This window comes from Asparagus officinalis, chromosome 6 (genome assembly GCF_001876935.1).
Source record: "Asparagus officinalis chromosome 6, Aspof.V1, whole genome shotgun sequence".
Lineage (NCBI taxonomy): Eukaryota > Viridiplantae > Streptophyta > Magnoliopsida > Asparagales > Asparagaceae > Asparagus > Asparagus officinalis.
In genome coordinates this window covers 69,795,710-69,806,201 of record NC_033799.1, presented here as the reverse complement: position 1 = coordinate 69,806,201, position 10,492 = coordinate 69,795,710, and the positions used below count along the sequence as shown (strand labels likewise).

The 10,492-nt window shown below is 38.0% G+C and overlaps 1 long non-coding RNA gene across 4 annotated transcripts; it reads left to right on the top strand.

Annotated features, from left to right (window-relative positions):
* LOC109845332 lies at window positions 477-4,384 on the top strand. 4 transcript variants are annotated; one of them, XR_002248308.1, is made up of 7 exons: window positions 477-1,030; window positions 1,129-1,235; window positions 1,430-1,505; window positions 3,314-3,376; window positions 3,451-3,578; window positions 3,796-3,908; window positions 4,006-4,384. It is a non-coding gene; the product is annotated as an uncharacterized LOC109845332 (long non-coding RNA). The 4 variants fall into 4 exon arrangements; XR_002248309.1 differs by lacking the exon at window positions 1,430-1,505 and having other exon boundaries at window positions 478-1,030; window positions 3,270-3,376; XR_002248310.1 differs by lacking the exon at window positions 1,430-1,505 and having other exon boundaries at window positions 483-1,030; window positions 1,159-1,235.

Here is a 10,492-nt window from a genome sequence, read left to right as displayed (position 1 = left end):
AGCATTACATTCCAGTACACATCACATTACTCATTCCACTCCGATACAACCCAACCAATATACATTACATTTCAAGATCAAACACAAACGAATAAACCATTCGGAAAACAACTTAAAATCAAAATAAACATCCCATCTCACGATGTAAAAACATCAAACACATATATTGTTTCATTTTCATACACATCATGTCTCTCATACAAATAATAATACTAATACTTCTAATGCACGTGATGCATGCATGATCTTGTCCACTTGTGAAATAAAAAATTCAAGCATCTAAATAATTGTTGATATAAATATAAATGTTTTAAAAAATTCCAATATTCCTCTCCTCCTTTTTTATAATATGGAGCTTGACACCTAAAATTCATCATCTAATTAAATTTTCACTTTCGGAGGCAACTTTTAAACTTCATTCAACACTAGTACAAAGGTGCTCAGCCCCAACGGGTGGTAGGAACCGTTGGGGCAACTTTTCGCAGCCCCAACGGTTCCAACCGTTGGGGCCTTTTTTTCGCAATGGAGGGAATCTTCCCTCCCTTTTTTTCCCAAAAAAAAAAAGAAAAAAAACACAAAAGGCCCCCGTGAACCCATTTACTTCTTCGTTCCCCCTCTATCAAAAACCCCCAAATCTCCTTTGCCGCCGCTCAGAGACTCCCGCCACCGCCTCTTGGAGATCACCTCTGCCACCGCCGCAGTTGCTCGGAGATCTCCTCTTTTCACTGCTCAGAGATAGTTACCGTCGCTGCTCAGAGATGGCCGCTGCCACCACCGCCACTCTCTCCCCTAAAAACCCTAGCCTTCGCCACCATGAACTGCAGCCACGCCGCTCTGTCCCCTCTTTTCAGCTGCTCGGAGATGGTCACTGGAAACCCTAGCGCAGAGGATCTGGAAACCCTCACCTCCCTCGCCTCATTGGACTCCGCTACCTCCCCTAACTCAACTTCCCTCTCGGGTGTGGCTAAACCCTGGCAATCTGCAAGCCCTCTATTTCTACATCGTCATCTGCCGATGCGTCTACGAATAGGTAAATAATTAGGCATTTTGCCCTGCAGATGATATGTCCACAGGTCGAAAAACACTCTAATAACTATTCCTTTATTTGTTTCTTGTGGTGATTTCAAGGGCTGAAAATTGGTGGATTGACTTTGTTAGGCGCCAAAGAGGGACTGATGATGCCGTTGCAAATGGGTGTGGGGTAAAAGCCCGTCAGCTTTGGTTTCTTAACCAGAGTAAGAACATTTTTCTTATTTGTATAATCTTCACTTTTCTGATTAAAATTATTGAGATACTAATATGGAGATCGCATTGTCATGGATGATATGTGAATATAGCTTTGATAGATAGCTCGGTTCAAATTTAAAGAGCTTTGGTTTTGTTGATGGATCAGTTAACTCATGAAAGCTTCAAGTTTTACTTATTGCAGAAACAGATTGTAACCTTGTTCCGGGTAGCTCTATAATCACCACTTGAAATTATGACATGAAACTTCGAGATTACATGTATGTACCCTTCTTGAATCATTGGTTCGAATCACAAAATTTCTGTGTCTTTAACACTTCCCTGTATGAACTTTATCCTAGTAGAAACTAACACATTCCTTATTATAAATTCTATTAGCAAAATGGAAGTTGAGTGTAAGAATTTCAAAGAAGTACAACAGAAATCTATTTGTATGTTCATCCAATAGCGTGATTTGCAACCCAAAAATATGCTCTATACTCTATGTGCATTGTTATACTATAACAGTTGACAGAATATACTTAATATAACAGTTATCATATGTAATAATACTCTATACTATGTGCATATTATTTTATTATATAATATCACGTGTGTTAATGACGAAATAGGTAGTGTGATATAATACATGTTATCAAATTGTTGAATATTTCTTTGTATACTACATTGTCACTATTCCTCTCACTGCTTTTGTCATCGTTCACTACAAGAATTTTAAGCCCATTTGGTGATGCTACTCTAGATACAGCAACATAGAATTGGCCATGTAGAAGACATGGTTTAGGTAAATACAGACCCACATATTTAAGAGTTTGGCCTTGATTTTTATTTATCATCATTGTGAAACAGTTCTTGATTGAAGGTAGTTTTCTCCTCATATTGAATGGATATTTCGAATCGATGTTAGTACTAATTATCCTTGAAACAAAATGTTTCAAAACCAATGTCGTTGCCGCTTATGATCCTTGCTTCTATAACCCATTTAAGAAGCTGTGTGACAATCAATCTTGTTCCATTACAAAGCCCTTCACTTGGACTTAAGTTACAAAGAAGCATTATAAGAGTTCATACTTTAAGTTTAATTTCATAAATTAGCATACCTGGAAAAGATAGTGAATTAAGGAACTCAGTAGGATATTGGCTTTCATTTTCATGAAGATTTGGAGATGTTTGACAAATTGAATCAGCACTCAGATATGTTGTGTTTTCTCCTTCTAATTTTTCTAATATGATATCATTAATAATCTACACTATCTCATTTCTAGGTATTAAAAATGCTCTTTCTTCTAGATAATTTGTATTACTATGATTTTGAAGGAGATTTGTACATGTTATAAAAATGATATCATCAACTAGATTCACATTCATGTTAATCAACAGCTCTGCAGGTATTTCAATTTTACAATCATTTGGATTTTCTTCATGCGTCTCATGCATTATTAATCCATTTCCTATATCAAGCACCTAGTTACTAAATTTAGATGCACTCATACAATCTTCACTGTCAGACTGTTGCTGAATTCCCATGTTCTTTTAAGGGTGAATGCCTTGCATTGTTGCCATACTGGTGAACGACTGATGCATGAATACATAATGTCATGCTTACTTCCTTGTGGTACAACTTGCAAAATTTGCCTAAAATCTCCACTAAGGACCACAGTCATGCCTCGAAGTCTCCCAAAATAGAACAAATGTTACAGACATGTACATATGTATGTATGCAGGCATGTATGCTTGCATGCATTCAGTACAATGAACCTGCCAATATCAACTATAAGGTATTTTTGCATGCCTAACCAAGTTTACATACACAGAAGTTACTAATATATTTTCTTTGCATACTTGACATACACAAACTATTTTTTATCAGAGAATCTAATGTGATTATCGTATGCTGGAAAAAGTTATCCTGAAGGTAGCCTGTGTCTGATCTTGCATACTTAGTTCCTAGTCACTTATATTTTTCTATTTCAATCATTCTAATCCTTGTCGTTGAAAATGGAACGCTGTTGTCTTTTTTATAGGTTATATATAACAGCCTTTTGAAGCTTAATTTTTCTGTTTGTAGTATGGTCGCATAGTGGACATTGAATTGAAGAATCCACCTCCCCCTGGTTATTGTTTTGTGGAGGTAGGGATTCATAATAATTTCTTGAAACTAAATGATTTTGATCTATTTTACTTACTCATTTTGTGGTTGTGCAGTTCGAAAGTGCTCGAGATGCTGATGATGCTGTCAGGGGTTGTGATGGCTATAACTTTGATGGATACCGTTTGAGGGTATACTGGAAATGTTAACTTGCTTTGTAGGCCTCGTTAGAAGATTGAATAAGGTGAACATCTATAGGTGGCAGATTCCAACTGCTCTGTGTGAATGTTGTTGCTTTTTTTTGTCAATATACTTTTAAGTTTATTTACTGTACAAACCCCTTGTTCTCATTGATCTCCAGCCTATTTCCAGGTGCATAGTCTATTATTTTTCATTTGGGTTCATGTGAAATTTGTGTTAATTCACTTTGGTACACTTACAATATTTATCCCTGCTTGTAGAGAACTACTTAAGGCATACTCCAAATGTGAGACAAGTGCATAAATTATCTCGGTCCAAAATGCGTGGCTTTCAAATAACTCAAGAATTCCTAAACAACTTCTAGACACGAAAGGTATTTTATGCTTGCAGTCCATTAATGCTTTCATCAACATGATCCTTAAAAGTTTCCAATCCAATATCATTGTAATAGAGGTGTATTAAAACTGTAGGAACTGAGGAGGCGCCTTCAAAAGCCTGTCTTGGATCTGATTACGATTCAGAAGATGGACTTCCACCTTTGGAAGAGAACTTGAACCACTTGAAGTTGGAGGACAGTGAAGAAAGTGAAGAAGAGGATGAATGAGGAATCCTTTCATCTTACAGTTCATGAATAAAAGAATAGGAACATTTAGTATTGTGCTTCATCGAAGCTCCACTATGTTTTATATTGTGTTTTGTTGTCTACATAGAAGAATGATAGCTTGTTATATAGTTGCTGGTTTAAATTATGTACTCAGAGGTTGTCAATCTGGTCGCAAAGCATTTGGATGTATAATAGAACCCAGTTTTGATTAAAGCTTATGAATACAAATGTTATCTTTTGTCACACTTTTTGTGTGTGTGTGCACATTGTGTTTTTATCTCTATTAAGAGTGATTAATCTTGAACATAATTGATTTTTTTAGATTAGGTACTTGCCCCAACGGTTGTAACCGTTGGGGCTAATTAAGACCCCAACGGTTACCACCGTTGGGGCTGATTAAGGCCCCAACGGTTCCAACCGTTGGGGCATTTTTTTTTATTTTTTAAAATTAAAAAATAAAATTTTCTTGCCCCAACGGTTGTAACCGTTGGGGCAAGTTTTTCAACCGTTGGGGCAAAGTCAGCCCCAACACGATTTGCCCTAACGGGTGTTTTAGCAGCCCCAACGGTCAATGCTCAGCCCCAACGGTTACAACCGTTGGGGCTGCTGCAGTTTGTACTAGTGCAAGCCTGAATTCCAAGGTGATTTTCAAGCTCTCCCATTAATTCTATTGACCATAACATGCTTTCATATTAGCCCTATCTTGTTTGTCTAGATTGTTAGGAAAAACTCAAATTAATCAATTCAATAAAGGTAAATAAAAGAAATATGGTCACTAGCATGTAAGCAGCAATGGTGTAAATACCGTCTAAGATAAAAAGATGCCTACCATGACGCAGGCTTCAACAATGGTCCGTCTCCTAGCGGTAAAAACCCTAATAAACCAGCACCTTAAGTTGCAATGATGCCTCAATTTTCTTGCGGATGATTGTTACTTGGAGAAAAATTGATAAAATATAAATTGTAAGATATATAATGGAAAGAGATGTAGAAGAGATGAAGCTTCTGTGATTATTTCTTCTTGCATCCTCTGTTATGTAGCTCTTTGGAGAGAGAGACATTGTACAAACTGAATCCACTTTTCTTCCATGATTCTCCATAATATCCTGTATTTGTCACATTCATGACGAACAAAATTTTTCCACGTTCCTCTTTATCCTCTCTTTTGCTTTTATAATAGAGATGTAAGAGAGAAGTAGGATTTGCTATAACCATTTTCAAAAAGATAAATTAATAACATGTAAATAGATATATGATTAAGAAATATAACCTTTTCCATTTAAATATAATAAATCCAACACATAAAACCTCTAGTTAACTTTTATTCATGTTGATTTTGGACACCGCGTTGAATTCTACATTGAATTAGGCATTTCAAATAAGGGTTGAGTATTTTTAAAAATACCATTCAAATCATCAATTTTGAAAGGAGAAAAAAACCCTCAATGCAGTTAATCATCAAATTTCATGAGATAATTTATAATAGCAATGTAAAAATTATCAATATAAAAAAACATATTTTTAGCACCAAGTTGATAAATTGTTGATTTATGGGGGTATTTTTTTCACAAAGTTTATGATTTGATAGGTAATGTTGCAAATACTAAGATTTGAGGTTAAAATACCCATGATTTAATGGACATATATACAAATAACCCTGTAGAAGTGACGAACATGGAAGAACAGCTCAGGAAACAAGCAGGAAATTGTTAGGTAGATTGACGGTCGACCGCGAGATCAGCTGCGGTCGACAGGAAAACGTGCACACTACAGGGTGCATTTTTGGTTTTCTGTTCGGTCAATCGCGGCATCAAGCCTGATCGACCGCGGACCCTGTAATCAATTTTTCCAGTTTCTGTCATTCTGTCTGGTCGACCGCGGATTCAAGTGCGGTCGACCGCGACTCGGGTCTGGGCCTAGGCTTTTGTTTTCTTACCCGTTCCGTTTTGTGTTGATATATAATCCTATACCTGATTAATTAGGGTTAAGCAATGATGATTTGAGCAGACTCTTGAGAGAGTATTGTGCATCCTTTTGTGGGAGAATTGTGAGAGGTTTAAAGCGCTTTGTTTTAGGGTTTTTGAGTGATTTTGTAACCCTATTTGTATTTCTCTTCATCTCTAATAGTAAGAACTCCCCCTCCTTGCCCCGTAGACGTAGGCAACTTGTTGAACCACATAAATTTGTTGTCTTACTATGATTTGTGATTTGTGCTTGTGTTTGGTTGTGATCTTTCTCATTGTCTTGTCGTGCACTATTTGGCTTTCGAGCTCGACTGCGCACAACAAGTGGTATCAGAGCTTCAGATTTGGCTTGGGGCTTGTTAATAGGATTCGCTAAAGGATTCTTACGTGAAGAGTTAGATCTACAACATGGGAGAAGAAAGCATATCGGGGTTGTCTCTTACGAAAGTGACACAAAGTCCGAGCATAAATAACACTAAGATTGATATTTCGAAGTTCGATGGAAAGATCAATTTCGGTTTGTGGAGGTGCCAGGTGATGGATGCGTTAGATGCACAGAATTTGGAGAAGACTCTTGAGTTACAAGAGAAACCTGAAGATATGGAGGATAAGGTTTGGAAGAAGATGAACAGTAGGGCTTGTGGAGTTATTCGGTCATGCTTGACTTTGAATCTTATTTATAATGTGATGAACGAGACACCAGCGAAGAGATTGTGAGAAACGCTCAATGAGAAGTATCTTACGAAGAATATTAAGAATCGGCTTCACTTGAAGAAGATGTTTTATCAGTTCAAGATGAAGAGAGGAGTTTCCATTAGGGAGCATGTCAATAACTTTACAAAATTACTTTCAGATATAGCCAATGTGGATATTATGGTTGAGGATAAAGACAAGACGATGCTACTATTATTTTTGTTACCGAACGATAATTATGGTATGTTTATTCTCACTATGGTCAATGGAAGAACTACTGTTAGCTACAAGGAGGTGACCTCAGCGTTGGTGAGTTATGAGTTGAGAAAGAATGATGGCGAACCCTACGAGAAGGCATCGGGAGATGCAATAGCAGTTCAAGACCGTAATTCAAACTGCCGCCAAGTCAACCGCTCAAAATCAAAGAATAGAGGTGGCTATAAGAGTTTTAGTAGAAATCAATGTCGTTTTTGTAAAGAAGAGGGACATTGGAAGATCGACTGCCCAAAGTTGAAGGACAAAGCTGGGAAGAACAAGGGAAAAGTTATACAAGCTTCAGAAGTAAATGTTACAAAACTTGTTGATGAACATTCAAATACAGATTCTTTAAGCTATTCGTGTCCTGCACTACCATCGGTTTGCTATGCCGACTCTATGGAGTGGATGTTAGATTCGGGAGCCACATATCATATTTACTCTAGGAGGGATTGGTTCTTCAGCTTTGATGAGCTAGAAAGAGGGGATATTGTGCTTATGGGTAATAATCATGTATGTCCTATTGGTGGTATTGGTTCAGTCCGAATCAGGATACATGACAGAGTGGTTAAGGAGTTGAAAGAAGTAAGGTTCATGCCGCAGTTGACGAAGAATATCATTTTTCTTGGTACTTTAGAGGCAGCAGGTTATCGAGTGACCTTAAAGGATGCTACTGTGAAGGTCACGAAGGGTTCTATAGTGGTGATGTGAGGTATCAGGGAAAATAACCTATACTACTTAAAGGAAAAGATAGTTACAATGGGTCTGACAGCTTCTATCACTACAGAGGAGAAAACTACCAGCTTAAGGCACGTGCATTTAGGACACACTGGTGATAAGTCCCTGTAGACATTAGCAAAACATGGGCTATTGAAAGGTACAAAATTCTATAAGATGGAGCTGTGTGAGCATTGTGTACTTGAGAAGAAGACTAGAGTAAAGTTCGGCATCACTATTCACAACACCATAGGTATATTGGATTACATTCACACAGATGTTTCGGGCCCTTCCAAGCACACATCACTTGGTTGGGCCAACTATTTTGTCACTTTCATTGATGACTATTCTAGGAGAAATTAGGTATATACAGTGAAGCATAAACATGAGGCCCTGGATATTTTTGTAGAGTGGAAGAAGAAAATGGAGCTACAGACAGGTAGAAAGGTGAAGACTCTTCATTCAGATAACGATGGAGAGTACAAGAGTCATCCATTTTTACAGTTTTGTCAGGATCACGGCATTAGAAGATACTTTATAGTTCGAGAGACACCGTAATAGAATGGGGATGCTGAGAGATTAAACCGTACATTGCTGGAGAATGTACGATGTATGATGACACAAAGTAGATTGCCTAGATCCTTTTGGCTCGAGACGTTAGTTTATGCGAGACATCTAGTGAACTGGTTACCGTGCACTACGATACAGGGGAAGACTTCTATAGAGCGTTGGTCTGGTTCGGTGGCTAGTAACTATGAGTCGCATCAGATATTCAGGTGTCCTGCTTTTTGTTATGTTAATGATGGAAAATTATATCCGAGAGTGAGGAAAGAAGTCTTTGTAGGATTTAGAGAATGTATTAAAGGCTTCAAGTTATGGGATCCACGTGATAAGAAGATAGTCATTAGCAGAGATGTTAAATTTGATGAGGTGTACATGATGAGGCCTCAAGTTCCTCAGTGGGTGGAGGAAGACCTAATTTGAGAGATATCGTAGCAGGTGGAGGATGATGTGACTCCACCCACTCCAGATAGCATTGTATCCATTAAGGCTCCTATAGAGGTGACACTAGAAGAAGATGGGATGACAGCCGGGCATATAGAGAATACAGTGAATGATGAGACTCAGGAGCAAGGTCATATTAAGGAGTCCATTGCAGCAAATAGACCTAGAAGGGTTATTCATAGACTAGCTAGATATAATGATGTCATGGTCACATATACATTATCAGTGGAGGTTGTTGATAATATGGTTTCTTCTACATTCAGGGAGGTAGAGTCTAGCTTTGATTCGATCAGGTGGAGGGAAGCTATGGAAGATGAGATGCGTTCTCTTCAAAATAACGACACTTGGGAACTTACAAATCTACCTAAGGGTAAGAAAGCTATTGGTTGCAAATGGATATATATAAAGAAGGAGGAATTTTATATTAGGGACATTCGATTCAAAGCCAGATTGGTTGTCAAAAGAAATGCACAGCTTGAGGGCGTTGATTACAACGAGGTATTTTTACCAGTTGTGAAGCATTCGTCGATTCAGATTTTATTAACATTGGTGGCGCAACTGGATTTAGATTTGGTCCAGATGGATGTTAGGATAGTCTTTCTATACGGAGATTTAGATGAGGAGATCTGCATGATACAATCCTTGGGATTTAAAGCTCTAGGAAAGGAGGATTTAGTGTGCAAGCTGAAGAAGTCTCTTTATGGTTTGAAGCAATCACCGAGATAATGGTACAAGAGATTTGGCAGCTTCATGATTGTCCATGGGTACACGAGGAGCCCATATGCCCTATGTATTTACATGCATAAGCTACAAGATGGTGAGTATATTTATTTGTTATTATATGTTAATGATATGCTTATTGCTTCCAGGAATTCTTCGGCTATTCGAAAGTTGAAAAAGAAGCTGTCATCCAAGTTTGAGATTAAGGATCTTGGAGAAGGTAAGAAGATATTGGGTATGGAGATCAAGAGAGACATGGCAAAGGGGAGATTGAAGCTTACACAAAGGAGTTATCTACAGAAGACGTTGAAGAAATTCAGCATTGATGGTAATGTAAAGGCAGTGAGCACTCCATTGACTCCCCACTTTAAGGTTTCAGCTAATATGTTACCTGTTTTAGTTGAGAATAGAGATTACATGTTAAAGGTTCCATATGCTAGTATGGTGGGTAGCTTGATATATGCTATGCTATGTACGAGGTCAGATTTATCACAGGCCATGAGCATGGTATCGAGCTACATGCACGATCTCGAAAAGGGTCATTGGGAGGTCGTGAAGTAGATTCTACGCTATATTAAAGGCACCGTGAATGTTAGTTTGATTTTTCAGTAGAATAAAAATGATGGGCAAGATTGTATTGGTTACGTGGATTCAGATAATGCTGGGGATCTTGACAAGCATCGGTGTACTTCAGGATATGTATTTACATTAGCAGGAGCACCAGTATGTTGGAGATGTACACTTCAGTCTACAGTGGCTCTCTCTACTATAGAGATGGAGTATATGATGGTGACTGAAGCTATTAGGGGGGTTTTGTGGTTGCATGGATTGTTGGAGGACTTGGGAAGTACACAGGAGACCATTCGGATATATTGTAATAGCATGTCGGCTATCTATTTAGTAAAGAACTAGGTTTATCATGGATGCACAAAACATATTGATGTCAGATTCCACCTTGTTCGTGATGTTTTGGATGATGGAGACGTCATATTAGAGAAG